The sequence below is a fragment of the Magnolia sinica genome, chromosome 3, assembly GCF_029962835.1.
Source record: "Magnolia sinica isolate HGM2019 chromosome 3, MsV1, whole genome shotgun sequence".
NCBI lineage: Eukaryota > Viridiplantae > Streptophyta > Magnoliopsida > Magnoliales > Magnoliaceae > Magnolia > Magnolia sinica.
The window spans coordinates 1,098,769-1,105,002 of record NC_080575.1 but is presented as its reverse complement, the minus strand read 5'-3'; the positions used below and the strand labels follow the sequence as shown (position 1 = coordinate 1,105,002).

The following is a 6,234-nucleotide window of genomic DNA, read 5'->3' as shown; positions in this document are numbered from 1 at the left end:
TCACAATTGAATGGTGAGGATTGACAGCCCTACCAACCAATCAGGTGCGTCCGTGTGTGTGAGTGTGATTTATACAAGCTTCGGTTTCTCCTCACTTGATCTATGAAAACACTTAAGTCCATTTGCAAAAATCCAATATGTTAAGTAGGTTTTGTCTGGCGTTTGTGATTTCCACACTGTAACTTGGCCATATTGGGTTATGCAAATGATCGAATATGATCATCAAGTACAACATCATTCTAACCGTTGATTCACACATCCAAGCATTCAAATAGTAAGGATTTCCATCGATGAAATGGCCCATCTGAAGTGGGACACAATTAGTGAAATTCTAATCACCGAGAGATAGGTTTACTTGAACGGTGAATCATTCAGAAAGAAGGTTAGAAAAGCTTCTCAGGGTTTTCTAATCATTGATTTTTCATCAAATCTAGCCGTTAGGTTAACCAATCCGATCGTACAGCCAGGAGTTGGGTTTGGGTTTTAGAACTGGTTCTAAGATCACCAAAAGAAGGTAAATGAAACAGGATCTAACCAAAAGAACTAGTTCTAAAATTTTCTCAAATATATTGGACTACTTGTTAATTTCAGGGATGTAATGTGAAAATATAACAAAATCCAGAGGAAAAAATAAAACATACTTCTGATAGAATCTCCAAGTCTTTCTTCAGAGAACATGCTTCAAGAACATGCTCATACTTCTCCCTATCCATTTCCTTACCAAACAATACATTTTCTTTGATTTTACCTCTCTGTATCCAAGGTGATTGAGCAACATAGGTTAAGAAACTATCCAAGTTATGGTGTACATGTGTGGACAACAGTGGCCTCATCTATATTAGAAACTGAAAGTTGTTGATGCAAGCATATAACAAAATTATAAGGTGCTTGATAATAAAAAATTTTAAAAAATAAAATTACAAGGATGCACTGTCAGCAATTATGTGTTAGGGGATCATTTCAAAAGTTCTGTCTGGGAATCTTTCCAAGGCAGATTTTCAGTGGAGTTTCACCACCTATTGAGGACCCAGTAACAGAATCTCTCTGAACTTTTCTGTGGATTCTCACCTGCTTGTGAGGAACCACTCAAAGTTTTAATCGTAGAAGTTCATCAAAGTGGTTCATTTCTGTATACATATATGCATGTAGGACTGATGAATCCCAACTTTGTATATAAAGCTAAACTCCTACTAATCAAGTATAACTTATTCTCTAACTACTGGTGACAAACTTGGATCCAAAAAGTACAACTAAATTGAACCAAACTTAGAGTTTAATGTGCTAATGAAGCAGCCTAATTAATCTGACTACTAGATTATATAGAGAGAATCTATATAATCTGACTACTGGTGTGACAAGCGACTTTTATTCAACGATTGGATAGTCAACAGATCCTTTAGTGCACCGATTTATCTGCAAGAGCTCACGCAGTGTTCGAACCAATCAATAGTGTGACCTAGTAAATAATCATACAGTTTTTTAGGTTTAAATAACAATCAAACTAATCGACTTCAGGGTCCATCATATGAAGCCCAAAATCCATTGCTTGACTATGGCAATTTCCGAAAAGCATAGAAAATCCATTAAAAAAATCCACAAAAAAAATCAAAATAAAAAATCAAATCCACAACTTGAAAAAATCAAAAAACAAATAAATATCACCAAAATCCAAAACAAATGCTAGAAAACAAATCGAGTTAAAACTAAAATTCATAACAAAACAGAATCGAGGGAAAAGAGAGAGAGAGAGAGAGAGAGAGAGAGAGAGAGAGAGAGGCAAAAGATCATTCCACCTTTCTTACACTCACTGTGGCAATTCAACAAACAAGAGGCATGCACGGGATCATCAAGGCATAGCTTTCAACAAGGTGTGTCAGATTGAGGAGAGGATCTAAGGAAGGAGAGTTAGGTTTGGGGAGGAATAAAATGAATGATGGTGTGCGAGGATAAATCACAGTGGGTCCACAGGCAGAGGGGTCTGTTGAATCAACTTGAGAAGAAAAGATCGGGATGAGAAGTGAAGGAGAGGATCTAGGATTTTTTTGGGGGGTTTGTGAGATAGGGAAGGGAATCGAGGAGGAGAGAGAGAGAGAGAGAGAGAGAGGGAGAGAGAACGATGGGGGCTGAGAGAAGTATCCGGTGAAATTCGAACTGTATGCTGGCGCCTGGCTGTTACCGTTTCGTTGATATGGGTTTGAAATTGGACGCGGATTTCCTGCGCTTGGGAATCCAGGTGGGGCATACTACAATGTTTATGACAAATCCACCTCGTTCATCCATTTTGTGTGTTATTTTTAGGTTATTATAGAATAAATGAACCGGATCCATTGCTTAAGTGGGCCGATGACGTGAGAATTGAACGTCCACAGTTGAAATATTCGTGGGGCCACAAAAGTTTTGAATCATTTTAATATTTATGTTTTCAACTAATCCCAGTAGGAATGAGATTATGAACAATATAGATGGCATGTGAACATCACTATCGACCCAAGAAGGTTTCAACGGTATGAAATTTCCTAACCACCTTCTCTTTTAGTACGACACACTTGAGTCTTGAATCTTGCTCAATTTTGGTTTGAAATTCGAAAATGAGCTCAGAAAACAAATGGACGGAGTGGACTCCTTACAAACATCATGGTAGGCTCCACCTCGGTTTCCAGCGCAGCTGCGAAAGCTTTCGCAGGAAATCCGCGTAATTCAAACTTGGGTGCGGATTAGGTATTACCGCCACCTCGGGACGGGAGACTCCTACAAGTGATATTGTGATGTATGAACTTTATCCACACTATCCATCCATTTTTCCATATTATTTTGGAATATTATCCCAAAAATACAGAAGATAAAATTCTTAAATGGGCCACATAGTGGATATTAAATTTCTACCGTTGAAAAATTCTTAATGACCACAGAAGTTTCGTATCAAGATGATTTTTTTTTTTTTAACTTCATCCTGGTGTACATGACCATGTCAAGGGATTGGATGGAAAATAAACTACAAAGTGGGCCCTAAGAAGATTTCAACGGTGAGCGTTCTTAGCACCGCTGCTTCCTATGGTGTGGTCCTCTTGAGAATTGGATATGCGTTATTTTGGGTTTTGTACTCTAGAATGATATGAAAAGAGAGATGTACACACTACACCAAAATTGTCATTTAGGAAATGCTTCAGGAACGGTTTAAAACCGTTCTTAAATGAGGCGCCGTAAAAAGTAGGAACGGTTCAGAACCGTTTTGGGTACCGTTTCAAATTTTAGAGACGGAATTTTAAGAACGGTTTTAAACCGTTCTAGTGCCAACAGTCATATTTGGGAATGATATTTTTTCTTATTTTAGAACAGTTTTAAACCAAAAAACCTGCTGCAAAAAATAAAATAAAATAAAGAAACAAATATTTAAGCCATATTCATTTAAGAATCAAAAGATAGTAAAAACAACCATGATGTAATTTGAAACATTATTTATCTGACTTTACTTGCAAACCTGGCAGTAAAAATTAAAATCTGCATTGGAAGACTTCAAAATAAAAAGACAATTCAATGAAAGTCCGTCAAGCAGATGAAGAGCTCCACAATGTGATGGCCTTTTATGTACCTAACTAACAAGCAACAAGTAAAAAATAAGAACAAAAACATGTGAATAGATTGAAACATGCATATGGGGGACTGTTGTTAGTCGACTCACCTGGTTTTTGGATATGCTCGATGCACTCCTGACCCGAGGGGAGCTCGTTCTAGATAAATCCAATTTCTGGCTGATTAGAAACTATCCTTGAGAGAAAAAGCAAACTGCCTAAAGCAAATGGAAAGCATTGCTGGAAGCTTGGAACTAACAATTTTTAATAGGGCCCAGCCAAATAGGTACATCCAATCAGTTCAAAATCCACGCCAAAAGCAACCCAGGCCCAACTCATTAACAGCCATATGGATAACAATATTGAAAATGGAAATTTATATCAAAAACTCATATAAATGGAATACCTTCTCATTTCTAAAACCACAGTGCATTTATGTCAGGTGACTGAACATTTGTAGAAGGAAGCCTTCTGCAGGATACAAATGAAATAAAAACAATTAAATCCTTGTAGCATGTTTATATACATATAACATATCTATATAACATAAACAAATCACAAAAAAGCTAAATAAATAAATAAATTGAGATGATGATGCATGCCAGAGGATACATATTTCAATAAATAAATAAATAAAAAGGAAAACAAATTTACTAGGTTAAACTTCAATAAAAATCTCATATGAAATTGTAAACCTAAATATGCATGTTTTAGGTTCACCTTATAATCAGGCACCTTCACATATTCTACAAAAACAAGAATATTTTCCGGCTTTAGATTTGTGCGAATAAGTCGCAAGTCATGCATAACTGCGAGAAGTAAAGAATACATATAACATAAGAAATTATCTGACCATGGCCTGGAGCATTTTAACATAGTATTCCCTACTGCTATACTTGGTCCACAAAAAGTAAATTGTTGCAGAACTCCAAGTAACTAACTACTAAGAGAGAAGCATGTGGAAACAATAGAATACGGAAAGCAATGAACCATTCATAGAGTCGACAAAGTAATCATAGAAGACTGAAACTAACCCAAAAAAGAAGAAGAAGAAGTAAAGAATACATATAACATAAGAAATTATCTGACCATGGCCTGGAGCATTTTAACATAGTATTCCCTACTGCTATACTTGGTCCACAAAAAGTAAATTGTTGCAGAACTCCAAGTAACTAACTACTAAGAGAGAAGCATGTGGAAACAATAGAATACGGAAAGCAATGAACCATTCATAGAGTCGACAAAGTAATCATAGAAGACTGAAACTAACCCAAAAAAGAAGAAGAAGAAGAGGATAGAATGATTCCTCTACAATTGACACTAGATAAAACCGTTTCACAATCCAATCCATCTTCCAATTTCTAACAGATAAAATCATATCACAAAATCCAAAATTTCATCATCAATGGAAATTAAAAAACAAGTGAATGAAGCCTGCCAATTTCTCCAAAAAAAAAAAAACACAACTCAATGCAACTCATATCAAGCAAAACATCAAAATCCCAATGACATAATCAAATAAAGGAGGAAAAAATACCACACCATGTACTACAAATTCATTAGAGAGAGAGAGAGAGAGAGAGAGAGAGAGGGTATTTGTTTGAAGTGATATGGAGATGCTTTGAAGTGATATGTCCTACTCCAAATGTACGAACCATTGAATAACCTATGCCCCAACTTGTACGTGTACCTGCACCAATATCAGGTCATAAAAAAAAATATTTTGAGGCAAGGCATAAACAAAGGTTTCCTGACGAGCAACTTCAATTTGAACGCCCTACCATTAAAGACTTCCTAAAGCTTAGTGTAATGTTTCTTAATGTTTATTTATCATCCAACCTATGAATAAGATCACATATAAATCTGGAAGAAGCAAAACTGATCATCAGGTTTCAACCACAAAGCCTGATTACAAAACCAACAAAGCTTTTAAATATTGCTCAATTGTGAATTGCAAAACAAAATCGGGCAAAAAAATTCAAAGTTGCATTGACGTAATTAATTTATTTTCTGCCAAATGGAAAAAAAAAAACTACATAATAACTTGCAGTTCAAGATGATGATGATGATGATGATAAAAGGAACAAATACTATTAGCTGAAATGATAGAATGCGTAAATTGGAGTTTCCCTATAACACAGGAAGGAAATTTGATCATATTCTGTTTGATTCCATGGATTATACAATTTAAACTAACGTGCAAATTTCAAGCAATGCAATAGCAACAAAAATGGCTAGTAGTATCTGACCTTATGGTAATATGTAATTGCAGAATTGAAATTATCCTAATTTAAACTAATGTGCAAATTTCAAGCAATGCAATAGCAACAAAAATGGCTAGTAGTATCTGACCTTATGGTAATATGTAATTGCAGAATTTTGGAATTATTGGACTGGAATGGAATTCGTCTACACTTGAGAGATAATTGCTTTCTAGGTACAAAGGCAAGAGTAAGAAAGAAGCCCTTCAGAATTTGGATTCATCCAGAGAGAAAAGGGCATAACACATTGCATCCACCACAAAAGGCATAACTACCCAAATGCACTAAAAAGAATATATTAGATTGGTGTTGCTGATATCCGGCACTCAATATTGCAAAACCAGCTCAAGTACAAAAGCAGGGAACAACAAAACTGAAACACCTCCCTCCAGCTTAAGTACAAA

The 6,234-nt window shown here is 35.7% G+C and overlaps 1 long non-coding RNA gene across 2 annotated transcripts; it reads right to left on the bottom strand.

Annotated features, from left to right (window-relative positions):
- Positions 1-3,370: 3,370 nt before the first annotated feature.
- Positions 3,371-4,592, bottom strand: LOC131241382 (uncharacterized). 2 transcript variants are annotated; one of them, XR_009169003.1, is made up of 4 exons: positions 4,290-4,592; positions 3,976-4,040; positions 3,680-3,728; positions 3,371-3,589 (listed from the first exon to the last, which is right to left on the bottom strand). It is a non-coding gene; the product is annotated as an uncharacterized LOC131241382 (long non-coding RNA). The 2 variants fall into 2 exon arrangements; XR_009169002.1 differs by lacking the exon at positions 4,290-4,592 and having other exon boundaries at positions 3,976-4,167.
- Between the last annotated feature and the right edge of the window lie 1,642 nt (positions 4,593-6,234).